The sequence below is a fragment of the Microcaecilia unicolor genome, chromosome 2, assembly GCF_901765095.1.
Source record: "Microcaecilia unicolor chromosome 2, aMicUni1.1, whole genome shotgun sequence".
NCBI classification, from domain to species: domain Eukaryota; kingdom Metazoa; phylum Chordata; class Amphibia; order Gymnophiona; family Siphonopidae; genus Microcaecilia; species Microcaecilia unicolor.
This window is the reverse complement of record NC_044032.1, coordinates 531,755,432-531,771,080: the sequence shown is the minus strand read 5'-3', so window position 1 is coordinate 531,771,080 and position 15,649 is coordinate 531,755,432.

Below are 15,649 nucleotides of genomic sequence, written 5' to 3'. Positions count from 1 at the left end.
TAGTGTTTGGAATATGTCCACTTTGAGAATTTACATCTGCTATCTTATTTTGCAATGTATAGCAGTCTCCAAGAGACTGGGCTCCCAGTGAGCCAGGGAGGTCAGACTGTAAATGAGATGAAGAGACCCCCCCCCCCCCCCCCACTGTAACAAAGACAGGAACATGCATAATCAAAGCTTAGGTCTCTGCAGTTACAAGGGTGTAGCCATTCCTAATTATGCTAATAGTTTTTAATAGGCTAAGTCCCACTGAAAAGCCTCTTTATAAAGGCAGTGCTTTCTCTGGAGAGCAGTGTTAAGAAACAGCAGGAATTGTGTTTATTTTTTTAAACTGCTTTCCTGTGTAAGCTAATTCACAGTTTTCTAGTATATGCTTGACATTGAAGGGTGTGGTAGACCCTTTTGTCAGGTCTGGCTGGGCCTGTAGTTTTCAGTCTAAAGGAAAGACAGGTAGCAATGGAGAAACATCTAATGAAGAAGTGAGACGGGGGGGGGGGGCACCAACTGATAGTCTGCAGGGGGGCACCAGAGACCCTTGGCACGGCCCTGTACATGAATCTGAAACTCTTTTAATACAACTTGAAGAGGAGAAGCCAATCTTGCTGCTCATGGTTTACAGAGCACCTCGTAACAACACATTATCTGTGCAAGAACTCCTAGACCTGATTACTCAAGTGACCCTGAATTACCCTAGGCTGGTGATCATGGGAGACTTCAATCTACACATCAAAACCCCAGATACCACATACAGCTGGCTTCTTGGACATGATGACAACACTAGGATTTACACAGGTGATCAATTCTCCAACGCACGAAAAGGGTCACTTACTAGACTTGGCATTCTACAAAGGGGTGGATATCCCAGAATTCTGGGATAACAGTATTGAAATAACACCCTTATCATGGTCAGACCATTTTCTAATTAATTTTTCCATAAGTGACCACTTAAAACAAATGGCACCTCTCAGAGTTTGGAAGGAGATCAGAGACAAAAAAAAGCTGACCGCTAAGAATTTCCTAGAGGCCTTGGACTATCCACATGTGGATGAAAAGACAACAGTGTCAGAACTAGTTGACATCTGGAATGCTCACTTAGCCAAGACCTTAGAGAAAACAGAACCACTAAAAAAGGTCTTATGCCCCACTCACAAATGCTCACCTTGGTTTTCTCCAGAACTTCGGATCCTTAAACACGAAGGAAGAAAACTGGAAAGGAGATGGTGCAATCTCGCCTGGATGAAGACAGACTAAACTGTAGGAAGCATATGGCAAAGTACCGCCAAGCATTAACAACAACCAAAAAACAGTATTTCTCGCAATGCATTGCACAGGCTGCCGATTCAACCAAGCAGTTGTTCAGTATAGTAAACAGCCTACTGCAGCCCCCACAACAGAACCAGCCTGCCCTGTCTAAACTGAATTGCAATGATTTTGCTGCATACTTTGCCAACAAAATTAAAAGTGTCTGCAAGGATTCACTGGCAATCCCACCCAGTCCCCAACCAGTCCACCAGGGGTGCACAAACTTGCCCCCTCCTGACAGAGACAGATGGGACACTTTTAACCCAATGACAGAGGAGAGCCTTGACAAACTCCTAAGAGACCTTTGACCTACTACCTGCTCCCTCAAACCCTACCCATCAAAGATAGTGCAGCAAGCAAGTATAGGCCTCGTAGAAGGTGCCAAAAAAATTGAGAACACCCCTCTTTCTAAAGGCAGCTACCAACAGCATTAAAAAAGGCAGTGGCCCACCCTCTGCTGAAGAAAAATAACCTTGACCAGGACAAAGCCGATTTTGGCCGGCATCAACTGCTTTCCGTCGCAGGGCCAGCAAAAGTTTAAGGGGGCGTGTCGGCAGGGTACTGAAGGCGGGATGGGGCCTGATTAAGAGATGGCCGGCTTCGGCCGTTAATGAAAAAAAGAAGGCCGGCTCTGACTAGCACTTGGCCAGCTTTACTTGGTCCATTTATTTTTAGGACCAAACCTCAAAAAAGTGCCCCAACTCACCAGGTGACCACTGGAGGGAATTGGGGATCACCTCCCCTTACTCCTCCAGTGGTCACCAACCCTCTCCCACCCAAAAAAGAAATTATAAACATTTTTTTGCCAACCTCTATGCCAGCCTCAAATGTCATACCCAGCTCCATCACAGCACTATGCAGGTCCCTGGAGCAGTTTTTAGTGGGTACTGCAGTGGACTTCAGGCAGGCGGACCCAGGCCCATCCTCCCCTACCTGTTACACTTGTGGTGGAAAATGGGAGCCCTTCAAACCCCACCCAAAACCCACTGTACCCACATGTAGGTGCCCCCCCTTCACCCATAAGGGCTATGGTAGTGTTGTACAGTTGTGGGTAGTGGGTTTGGGGGCTTTGGAGACCTCAGCACCCAAGGTAAGGGAGCTATGCACCTGGGAGCAATTTGTGAAGTCCACTGCAGTTCCCCCTAGGGTGCCCGGTTGGTGTCCTGGCATGTGAGGGGGACCTCTGTACTATAAATGCTAGCTCCTCCCACAACCAAATGGCTTTGATTTGGCCGGGTTTGAGATGGCCACCATTAGTTTCCATTATCGGCGGAGACCAATGGCGGCGATCTCTAATGCCAGCCATATCTAACGCCAGCCCAAATGTTGAGATTTGTCCGGCCCCGATTGTATTATCGAAACGAAAGATAGCCGGCCATCTTGTTTTGATAATATGGTCGGGTATGCCTCTTTATGAGACTGGCCTTAGAGATGGCTGGCCCTGTTCGATTATGCCCCTCCATAAGTACATAAGTAATGCCATACTGGGAAAAGACCAAGGGTCCATCGAGCCCAGCATCTTGTCCACGACAGCGGCCAATCCAGGCCAAGGGCACCTGGCAAGCTTCCCAAACGTACAAACATTCTATACATGTTATTCCTGGGATTTTGGATTTTTCCAAGTCCGTTTAGTAGCGGTTTATGGACTTGTCCTTTAGGAAACCGTCCAACCCCTTTTTAAACTCTGCTAAGCTAACCGCCTTCACCACATTTTCCGGCAATGAATTCCAGAGTTTAATTACACGTTGGGTGAAGAAACATTTTCTCCGATTTGTTTTAAATTTACTACACTGTAGTTTAATCGCATGCCCCCTAGTCCTAGTATTTTTGGAAAGCGTGAACAGACGCTTCACATCCACCTGTTCCACTCCAGTCATTATTTTATATACCTCTATCAGGTCTCCACTCAGCCGTCTCTTCTCCAAACTGAATAGCCCTAGCCTTCTTAGTCTTTCTTCATAGGGAAGTCCCATCCCCGCTATCATTTTAGTCGCCCTTCGCTGCACCTTTTCCAATTCTACTATATCTTTCTTGAGATGCGGCGACCAGAATTGAACACAATACTCAAGGTGCGGTCGCACCATGGAGCAATACAACGGCATTATAACATCCTCACACCTGTTTTCCATACCTTTCCTAATAATACCCAACATTCTATTCGCTTTCCTAGCCGCAGCAGCACACTGAGCAGAAGGTTTCAGTGTGTTATCGACGACGACAGCCAGATCCCTTTCTTGGTCCGTAACTCCTAACGTGGAACCTTGCATGACGTAGCTATAATTCGGGTTCTTTTTTCCCACATGGATCACCTTGCACTTGCTCACATTAAACGTCATCTGCCATTTAGCCGCCCAGTCTCCCAGTCTCGTAAGGTCCTCTTATAATTTTTCACAATCCTGTCGCGAGTTAACGACTTTGAATAACTTTGTGTCATCAGCAAATTTAATTACCTCGCTAGTTACTCCCATCTCTAAATCATTTATAAATATATTAAAAAGCAGCGGTCCTAGCACAGACCCCTGAGGAACCCCACTAACTACCCTTCTCCATTGTGAATACTGCCCATTTAACCCCACTCTCTGTTTCCTATCCTTCAACCAGTTTTAATCCACAATAGGACATTTCCTCCTATCCCATGACCCTCCAGTTTCCTCTGTTACCCCTTTATTTAGGACCCCTGAATATTATGCTAACATTGTATTATATCTCTGGTATTTGAATTTCAGTGCTGTTAAATGTGCATATTTTTGATATTGTTACACGGTAGTTCTATTATTAGGTTTCATTGTAACTGTTTTCAAGTTTGTCCTGATTTATTGTATTTGTGTTTATTCTTGTTTACCTTACTATTGTTATGCTGTTAACAAAATTATAAGTTTTATGCTAAACAGTACCTACTGTACACTTCTTTGGGTGAATCTCTTCATAAAGGCCTCTCCACATCGCCTAATAAAAATTAAGAATTACTGAACAAATTAAAAATATAAAGGAAAGGACAAAAGAGTCATAAAGGAGCTGTGAAATGAATTACTGGTGCAAACAATGCAACTACTTCTAACTGAGACTGTGGTCGTAAATGGTAAGTAAACAAAAAAGGTATCTCCTTACTCATTAGGGGTGACTATAACATGACTAAGACCTTCCTGACCATGACTCTGCTTTGGAATTCTCCTCTTCTCTCATCCTGCACTTAAAGGTTGTAAAGCCAACCAAATGAGGGTGGTAGTAAAGAAGTCAGGAACTGGATGACTAATGAAAGTATGCTATGTGACTAGGGTATATCAGTGAATTCTGTCAGTGGTTTAATTTAATGTACTCATACTTGTTATCCACCTGCCTAGAGTTTACAATAAAATCTGCCTCCAAAAGTGTATATATCTCACTAAGAGGGTTATTTTCGAAAGACAAGGATGACCATCTTGCGACACAAATTGGAAGATGGGCGTCCTTCTCTCAGGGTCGGCCAAATCGGCATAATTGAAAACCGATTTTGGCCGTCGCCAGCTGCAATCTGTCGCGGGGATGACCAAAGTTCACGGGGACGTGTCAGCAGCATAGCGGAGGTGGGACTGGGGCATGATTAAGAGATGGGCGTCCTCGGCTGATAATGGAAAAAAGAAGGGCGTCCCTGACGAGCACTTGGTCAACTTTACTTAGTCCCTTTTTTCTCACAACCAAGCCTCAAAAAGTACCCGAACTGACCAGATGACCAACGGAGGGAATCGGGGATGATCTCCCCTGACTCCCCCAGTGGTCACTAATCCCCTTCCACCCTCAAAAAGACAACTTTAAAAAATGTTTTGCCAGCCTCTATGCCAGCCTCAAATGTCATACTTAGGTCCAGCACAGCAGTATGCAGGTCCCTGGAGCAGTTTAAGAGGGTGAAGTGCACTTCAGGCAGGTGGACCCATGCACCCCCCACACCTGTTACACTTGTGTTGGTAAATGTTGAGCCCTCCAAAACACACCAGAAACCCATTGTACCCACATGTAGGTGCCCCCTTCACCCATAAGGGCTATGGTAGTGTTGTATAGTTGTGGGGAGTTGGTGTTGAGGAGGTTTGGGGGGCTCAGCATGCAATTTAAGGGAGCTATACACCTGGGAGCTTTTTAAGTCCACTGCAGTGCCCCCTAGGGTGCCCGGTTGGTGTCCTGGCATGTGAGGGGGACCAGTGCACTATGAATGCTGGCTCCTCCCACGACCAAAGGGCTTGCATTTGGTCGTTTCTGAGATGGGCGTCCTCGGTTTCCATTATCGCCGAAAACCGGGGACGACCATCTCCTAAGGGCGACCTAAATGTTAAGAGATGGGTGTCCCCGACCGTATTATCGAAACAAAAGATGGACATCCATCTTGTTTCGATAATACAGGTCCCCTCCCCCTTTGCAGGGACGTCCTGCGAGGATGTCCCTAGGAAAACTTGCCCGCCCCATTCGATTATGCCCCTCCACATATACAGGGCATTGAGTTTGTTTTGTTTTGGATTTTCTGTTTCCTAGACATCTAATGTGTATTGGTGGTGAACAGCAAATACTGTAGGATATAATTTTATATGGAACCACCTAGTTGTTGATGACAAAAATGTAAGAGAATGGCAATTAATACTAGATTCTATATATCATGCCTAAAAAATTAACACCAAAACAAAATACGCCAAGGCATATTCCATAAAGTACGCCTAAATTTAGATGTATTCTAAATTTAAGCATATTCTATAAAGTATGCCTAAATTTAGGCGTACTTTATAGAATAAACCTAAATTTCTGCATGATTGATAGAATACACTAAGCGCCCATCCAAGTGACTAAAATTGATAAAATTTGAGTGTAGGTGGGGCACACAGGTACTTGGGCATGGGCATTTACACCAGCTATGGGGTTGGTATAAGTGTTCACACTGTTAATTTAAGAACTTTTTCCCAATACTTGTGCTAGTATTATATAAAGAAAAACAGACTATAATAGTTTTCATATAAAAAATAAACTGTTAAAACCAAGGGAATGTTCTACCTTATGCGGTGATCCAACAGCTCATTATTGTTATTATAATTTCTTTTGTGGGGCCCTGCTTATCTTGGATGCAAGTTCCCTGGATCATTGCCACAAGGTGGACATCTATGAGTTGTTGATCTTCTGTGTATTTTTTACCTCATTTTGTAATTATTTATTCATGAAACCCCACATTAGCCCAAAATAGATAGACTCAAGTTCAATGTGGCTTACAAACAAACAATAAAGTGAATAAAACATAATAATGTACAGAATATAACGCAAATAACAATAAGTTCAAGAAGTAAATTAATATTTGTGCATTAAGTAACCAGGGATTTACACTATCTGAAGGAGAAACAAATAATTAAGGGTGGATAGGTGAGAGCATAATTAGGCAGGACTAGATAGGAAATGAGATTAAGAAAAGGGTGTGGGTAAAATTCAAATAGAGTGCTTTGTATTCAGAAAGGCCAGACTGAAGAAATGTGTTTGTAGAAGTTAGGTAATCTGTAAACTTGATTGATTCAGGAAGAGAATTCCACATTTTGGTGCCTTGATAGCAGAAATTAGCAGAGTGAATTGTTTTATTTATCATATTCTTACAGATAGGGAAATGTAAGACAAGATATTCTCTAGGTGATGAAACAGCATTTTGAGGGGGTAATTCAATAATATTATTAATATATAATGGGGCTTGACCAAATAAAATTTGGTGAATGAAAACACATCATTTGAAAGATATTCTATCTCTTATTGGTAACCAATGTAGCTCATATAAAAGAGGAATGGCTTTGGCGAAGCAAGGAGATCTACATATCAGACATATATTAGATCTTGGCTTTTAATAAAGATATTTGCAAACAATCAAAAAAGCAGTCAATTTCTTTTTTTTATATAATACTAGTAAAAAAGCCCCGTTTCTGATGCAAATGAAATGGGGGCTAGCAAGGGTTTCTTCTGTGTGCATGTGGGAGTGTGTGTGTCCCTGCCCTCTGCCCTCTCTCCCCTCCCCCCTTCACTGTTACAGAGAGAGCGATTTGATTTCGTGCTTTGTTGTGTTTTCCTTCACTGACTGTGTTACAGAGAGGGCGGGGCAGACACTCATGGGGAAACCGGATATCTCTCCCCCTTCACACTTCCGGCTGGAGGCTTCATAGAACGTTGGTGGTGCCTTTTATATAGTAAGAAGTTTTATAGAATAAGTTTAAAATAAGCATCATAACCAGCGCCTTTAGCAGGCACCCTATAAAATTACCCTTAATGTGATGTACTTTATGTGCCATCCATCCTCCAGAACACTGAGCAGCATGACTGTTGGGAACAATGTGGCCAATGGGGAAGCCATTCCTGATAGCCAGATTAGTCAAGACCACACCAGCTCCAGAAGATGTGATGCATATTAATTCAACAGTTTGGTAGTTGGAAAGCCCAGGCTCTCACAGCTGGAGAACATAGGCGGTCGGTGGCCCAACTGTTTGGGGAGGCTAAAGGGGCGGGGTTAGGGGTGGGGCCAGTGGTGGAGCTTAAATCCATAATTGTCTGATAACACACAGAAAAAAATAAATAAATAAAAATAAAAGTCACAATTAATACCTTTTATTAAATTTAGATATTAGATATGTATCATATGTCAAAGAATAAAGTGGTTGCTCAAAGCATATACTAAGCATAATCACTCAACTGCAAAACACTATGCACAACTTTGTGCAAAAACACACTCAGAACCTTACTGTACCATAAATATTACACTGGGCAGAACCTAATACACCAATATACCACCCATACGGAAAATGCAGACCGTCAACAATATGAAACAATTCTCATGTAGAGCCACAAAACACCCTAATTCATGTTTAATGTGGGATAAAATGCCATAAATAAGTAAATAAATAAATAAATATAAACTTTTAACGTTGAGCACCTGATTCTCAAAGTGGACATATGCCAAACACTATAATGAAAATAAAATTATCTTTTCTACCTTTGTTGTCTGGTTGTCCGATTCTGCTGCTATCTGTTCTCAGTGCAGGTCAGGAAGTCATCCTCATTAAATATCTCCCTGGCAACCCAGCCAACCCCCCCTCCCCCTGCTCTCCCAGCAGTAAGGTAAACAAACCATAAACCAATTTCTACAATTGGTTACAGAAGGCTAGAGGGCTTTCACTGCAGCTCCTGCTGTGAGGATGGAGGTAAATCAACAATTTAAACCTCTAAGAGCACAGCAGGGGAGGCTTAGCCTGTCCAAGCCTCTTATACCGGGCGCCTATGCTGGAGAAGCAGTACCTGGAACAGAGCTGGGACTGGATCCAAGAAGGGAGGCAGCACTAGGAAAAAGAGGAGGTAGGATTCTAGAAGTGCTAGAAAGAGGTAAATTGGAGAGAAAATGACAGTAAAGAGAAATTAAATAAAGGAAAAATGCAGTGTGCGAGAAACAGAGAATGGTCCCACATGTGTACCCACCTACACACACCAATAGAAATGCCTAACACTTGATCACATATTCCACACCTCCACATTCTCTTTCCCCAGCAACACACCTCCCATATTCCTACCACCAGCTGTACATACTCCTTGTCACATACACTCATCACCAACCACATACATCTTCACAGCTCAATCATACACATTCACCACATCCATAGATATGACACATGGATGTGACCCCAACAACCACGAAAGCCTAGGTCAGGACATATTGGTTTGGGGTTCCACAGAATACCTTATCTAGGTCTCTGTTTATAAAGACACACTAGCATTTTTAGCACATGCTACAAATTAGTGCGTGCTAACCATGTAGATATCCATAATATTCCTATAGACATCTACATGGTTAGCACATGATCAATTTTAGTGTGCGTTAAAAATGCTAGTGCACCTTTTAAACAGGGCCCCTAGAAAATGTAGATATGGGGAAAAGGGAGGGAAACAGGAGACTGTATGCATATCCTACTATCCGACCGTTTAGGATTTTGGTCATTCAATTAACATGCTTAATTATCATTCTGCATGTCTGTGGTTGTTGAGCTTGTGGTGCTAAGCTGTGCTAGTGGCTGCCGTGCGCTAATGCCAACACAGTCCATTCACTTTGAATGGATTGTGTCGGCTTTGCCTCGTAGCTTAGTAAACGGGGATATAATGAGAATAATGTTGCTTTGGTTTAGCATGGATCTGTGCATCACATTTAGCTGGGGGAGAAAGAGCTTGAGAAGATTGCAGGTTTCATGAAACAAATTTCCACTGAGATTATGCCTGCTCTCTCTGCAGGTATTTTATTTTTAAAATTATTGAAACAGTGTACATAATAAAAATGATTAAACCTATGTGCATTGCTTCCATCTTTGCCTTTTATTTACTTCTGGGAATGTCTACTAAGTTTTTGGATAAAAATATGTACATTGTTGAACAATGTGCATATTTTTAACCACAAAGTGGTTAAGCTATATTCAAAGTCTCTTCCTTCCTATTTCCTTCTTTATTTTGGCAAATTGAAATGTTCACATTTGATGTATAAGAACTCTACTGCCTTGCTGGGGATCTTTGCTGCAACATGGGCCTTTGGATTGAATTGTTAATTTGAATGTTTTCCTGAGCCACTTGGTGATTTCTTCTGAAATTCATAAATATCCCCATCATTCTCTCTGTCTCATGCACTAAGCTGCAAGTGGCTAATGGGACTGCCACAGATGTGGTGGTCTCCATGGCAGGCTGTAAGCAGAGTGAAATTGCCAGTGCCACTTTTAGCCATCCCAAAGCAATTGAGGGTTAAGTAGCTTGCCCAAGGCAATGAAGAGCTGCTGTAGGATTTGATTCTTGGCCCTCTAGTTCTCCGTTAAGCTACTTCTCCACCTCATCTCCGTCATTAACCAATGCTTTTTTTTTTGTCTCTACTTTCCACAGACAATCAGGAAAATACTTATGAATGTGTTTCTTCAAATTCCTTTTACAACATGGTACATTATGCAGGAGCTGCTACAATTGAATATATATAAAAAGAACAGAGGTGCTCATTATGAGGTGAAATTTGATTTGACAGAGGAGAGAGAGAGAACAATTTGCAGCAGTTGTTGCTAGAATGGAGATAATGAATTTGGTTTTGTTTACTTTTCTGAAGTTATTTAGTAAAGTTTGTAGAGCATTTCCAGCTTGAAAAGATTTCATTATCCACCTTCCCATAAGACCACTGGGGTGAGGTTTACAAGATTTTCTATCAATATCATACTGCAATGCCCACTGGTACTACAAATTATCCGGAAAGCCAAGCTGAAAGTGATGGGAGAGTTCATGGTTGGGGGTTATTTCATATACCACTAAGCCCTTTAAAAAACAGCAGGTCTAGCATCGGGCCCACTATATTTGTGTTGCTGCAACCAGTAACGTATGATGCTGCAAGCAGCAGTAACCCATGATTTAATTTACAGTGCAAGTCACTATCCTGAGGTAGTAAGTTACTGCAATGACTCACACGGTAAATTTGGCTATGGAAAAATTGCTAATTTTACCACAGCTTAGTAGCTAACCCTCTTAGTAAACTTGCCTCCTGAACTAGAAGAACATGTAAGACCATGAGGAGAGGAGTCTAAATTACGCTAAAAGGTGCAACATGGCTGTGAAATGGCCACATTTCCATTTTTTTCATTAATGGCCAGGCGTTAACTTCCAAATTAGCACACAAGCCTTTACCGACACCTATTTAGTAGGCGGAAAGGGCTCATGCACTAATCAGATGGTGTGCAACAATGTAGTTACACTAACCAATTAGCGCTGGGCATACCTACTCTCCACCCCAAAGCCTACCCAAATGACCAAGACTAACCCTAGGAACCCAACTACCCATCACATTTCCAGGAGACAACGACAATGACCTAATCCACTTCTCCCACTTAATTTCCCTGTGCTTATCCCATGTCCCATTCCCTCTTCCGCCTCTTCTACCCCTCCTCCAATGTTCATCTACCCTTGCTCATACCCCTTCTACTCCCTTCACTCTTGCCCATTCTCTACCTACTTATTTCTTTTATTATTCTGATATACTTAATTTATATTTTGTTTCTTCATCAATACTCTGTAATCCCTGTTACTATGTAAGCCGCATTGAATCTGCTGTGAGTGGGAAAGCGTGGGGTAATAATAAGTAAATAATAAGTAAATAAATATTTCCCTGGCACTAAAAAAATCCAAAGTATTCTTTAGCACTGGAAAAGCATGCACAGATGCTTGAACTACCACTGGGCGCCTGAGTAGTGCATTTTGGCATACAAGAAGCATGTGTTAGTGTTTACTGCTGCTTAGTAAAAGGACCCCTATGGATTTTAAATTGATTAGAGATTGGACCTAAATATTTGATGCAATATGGTAGTAATGTCACCAAAAGAGAGCGTATATCTTGATATGCATCAACACCATACCATTGAAAAGTAAAAAATCAAAATGGGGGAAAAGACCTCAGAAGATAATGACCTCCCACTCCAAGACTCAATACTACATCCTGGTCACAGTGTGTTACTGTATAATCATCGGTCAAACACCCCCCAGCCAACCAAAAAGGTTGTGCAAAAAATAATGTATCTTTTTTCTTTATACAAACTTATCAATGGATGTATGTTCTGTTCAGTGTCACTGTGGAGTCCGAACTTGCATCTATGAGACTGGTATCCTGCGTCCCCTGAAGAAGCCTTTCGGTGAAACGGGTCCATCAGGTGTGGATGCCATTCGTGACTACCAGATACAATCAAGCACAGTCAGTTAAGTTAAATTTGCATTTGAGTATACTAACTACCGTTGGACAGTAAGAGCACTGGTTATTTTACCATAACCTTTTCATTTGTTTCTTGGACATTTGTGTATTGCATAAAGAAAAAAAATATTTATTTATTTATCTATTTATAGCCTTGTTCTGAGGTATAGCTGGAGCCAGACCTGTAAACTTTGAGAGAGAAGCTTACAAACTAAACGGATTGTGGTTTAATCCCTGTCATACATTAAACTACCTGTTACTGAATTTTTCAGAATTTCTCTGGCAGGGAGCATGGCATGGGCAGAGTGTAGGCATGGAAGCATTAGCCAGCTAGCGTGTTACCACACACTAACTGGCTAATATAGATTTAATGCAGGACCACTTACTGCCTCCTAAATAGGAGGCCTAAGTGCTTCCATGTTAACCAGAAGCAGGTACCATGCATTAATCTAAATTTTAACACCTCTTCTTGATGTAGCATTAATTTTGGGCTTACCACACATTAAATTCCTTTGTTATAGCAGGTTAAGTGCAAAACTTAAATCACATTAGTAAAATGGCCCCAGATTTGCTAATAGTCAGACAGGAATGAGGATATATGATACAGATATTGAAATACAATACCAGATTCCTAGCAGAAAATAAATAGTAGGACTTGAAATAGTGGTACAATTTAGCATAAATAAGATAGAAACAAAGGGATATATGGAGGAAACATTCCATAATTCTATCCAATTAGACCAGTGACAGCAGAATAAACATATATAAATCTGCAAACTAGGTCACGGTTTTCTCCTCACATCTATATTTTTCTGGCAATCAAAATCATCAGTTAAGTTTGCAAAGTGTGGCATGTTAGATGCCAAAACTAAGAAACATACTGATGGCAAGATGTTTTGTGAAAAAAGAAGTCAGACTGAAAACCTGATTTTTCCAGATATATTGAAGATTTGTGTTTTTCAGAATAATCCCACGGCTTCTTTAATTAACAAGGGATTAGAGAAAGAAGTTACATAATATTCACCAATTACAGAAAGAAAAGCACACTGACAGATCGGTGTACAGTTATGATCAGGGGAAAACCTAGGGTTATGAAAGGTGCTGGAATGTGGCTGATGGACTGACATGTTGATGGAAGATTGCATCCCTGAAGCAGAAAGTATGAACACAAAGAGTTCTATTTGAACTGATCTTCTGTTAACAGACATATAGCAAAGATCATACAAATATGGACCTGAGAATGAAAGATTAGTTCAACCTCTGTGTCAAATCATTTTGTATGTTATTACTATTAAACCAATTATTTTTTGACATGGAGTGCTGTGATATTCATAAAAGATTATAATTAATTCAAAAGGAGTATAGTAAAATCTGAATAATGATAATATTTAATTAATATGGAATAACTATTATAGATAGATAGATAGATAGATAGATAGATAGATAGATAGATAGAATATCAACCCTAGTGTGTATCTATCTATCTGATAGATACACACTAGGGTCGATATTCAAAGTGAATTAACCAGCCAGAAATGGCTCCTGGTTGGTTAAATCGCCTGTTCAGGGCTAACTGCTAATTTTCAGTGGCACTTAACTGGTTACTGCTGCTGAAAATAACCGGTTAGCACCAAACTGCAAACCAGCTATTTTGGGGGAGTTCTAGAAGTGGAATTGGCACTTGGCCAGTTAAATGTCAATATTCAGCAGGTTAACCTCATAAATGGGACCGCATAAAAAGCTGTCCTTATATATATGTGGTAACCCATAGCCAGCAATTGCTGAATTTCAGACTTAACTAGCTATGCATTAGCTAGTTCTGCAAAACCAGATATTCAATGCCAAAGCCTGGATAAGGAATAACCAGTGCTTTTTTTGTAGAAAAAAAGGTGCCGGTACTCATTGTGGGCGGGTTCACCACATATGGCTCCACCCCTATGATAGCCACACCCCCTATACCAGCCATGGCGCATATAAACAAGACATCATTGAAAATATTACAGTTACTATAGGAGAAAAAAATAATGTGATTTTTTTTCATTATAAATAATCTCTGTAAGCTCTTACAGCTCCAGTATACCCAGTGCAAAATAAGACAGCCAATGTAAATTCTCAAATTGGACATATTACAAACACTAAAATGAAAATAAAATGATTTTTTTCTACCTTTGTTGTCTGGTGACTGTTTTTCTTTCCATATTGGTCCCAGTCTGTGATTCTCCTTTCCTTTGTTTTTGCTTAACTCTTCTGTGCCATTTGTCATTTTTGTCTCCTTTTTCTTTGCTTTCTTCAATATTTTCAGGCTCGCTCTCTGTCCAGATTTAATTCATTCTTACTATCCATTCTTTAATTTCCTTCATCTACCTGTGGCTTTTCATCTTTTCCTCACCCTTGTTCTCCCCATGCCCCTTCCTCTTATTCTCCAGTCTTTCTCTATTCCCCTTTTCCATCCAGCAGCTCTGCTTTCTCTCCCCATCCTTCCAGTGTCTCCCCTATTTCTTTCTGCATTCTTCCATCCAGTGTCTTCCCTCTTTCTCTCCCTATCCTTCCGTTTTCCCTCTCTCCCTCCTCATCCTTCCATCTGTTTTCCCTCTCTCTTTCCCCATCCTTCCATCTGTTTTTCCCTCTCTCCCCAATCCTTCCATCTGTGTTTTTCCCTCTCTCTCCCCATCCTTCCATCTGTTTTTCCCTCTCTCCCCATCCTTCCATCTGTTTTTCCCCTCTCTTCCCAATCCTTCCATCTGTTTTTCCCCTCTCTCCCCAATCCTTCCATCTGTTTTTCCCTCTCTCCCCAATCCTTCCCTGTTGTTTTCCCTCTTTCTCTCTCTCCCCAATCCTTCCCTCTGTTGTTTCCCTCTTTTTCTCTCTCCCCAATCCTTCCCTCTGTTGTTTTCCCTCTCTCTCTCTCTCTCTCCCAATCCTTCCCTCTGTTGTTTTCTCTCTCTCTCTCTCCCCAATCCTTCCCTCTGTTGTTTTCCCTCTCTCTCTCCCCAATCCTTCCCTCTGTTGTTTTCCCTCTTTCTCTCTCTCCCCATCCTTCCATCTGTTTTCCCCTCTCTCCCTCTCTCCCCATCCTTCCATCTGTTTTCCCCCTCTCTCCCCAATCCTTCCATCTGTTTTTCCCTCTCTTTCCCCATCCTTTCATCTGTTTTTCCCCTCTCTCCCCAATCCTTCCATCTGTTTTTCCCTCTCTTTCCCCATCCTTCCATCTGTTTTTCCCTCTCTCCCCAATCCTTCCATCTGTGTTTTTCCCTCTCTCTCCCCATCCTTCCATCTGTTTTTCCCCTCTCTCCCCAATCCTTCCATCTGTTTTTCCCTCTCTTTCCCCATCCTTCCATCTGTTTTTCCCTCTCTCCCCAATCCTTCCATCTGTGTTTTTCCCTCTCTCTTTCCCCATCCTTCCATCTGTTTTTTCCCTCTCTCCCCAATCCTTCCATCTGTGTTTTTCCCTCTCTCTCCCCATCCTTCCATCTGTTTTTCCCCTCTCTCCCCAATCCTTCCATCTGTTTTTCCCTCTCTTTCCCCATCCTTCCATCTGTTTTTCCCCTCTCTCCCCAATCCTTCCATCTGTTTTTCCCTCTCTTTCCCCATCCTTACATCTGTTTTTCCCTCTCTCCCCAA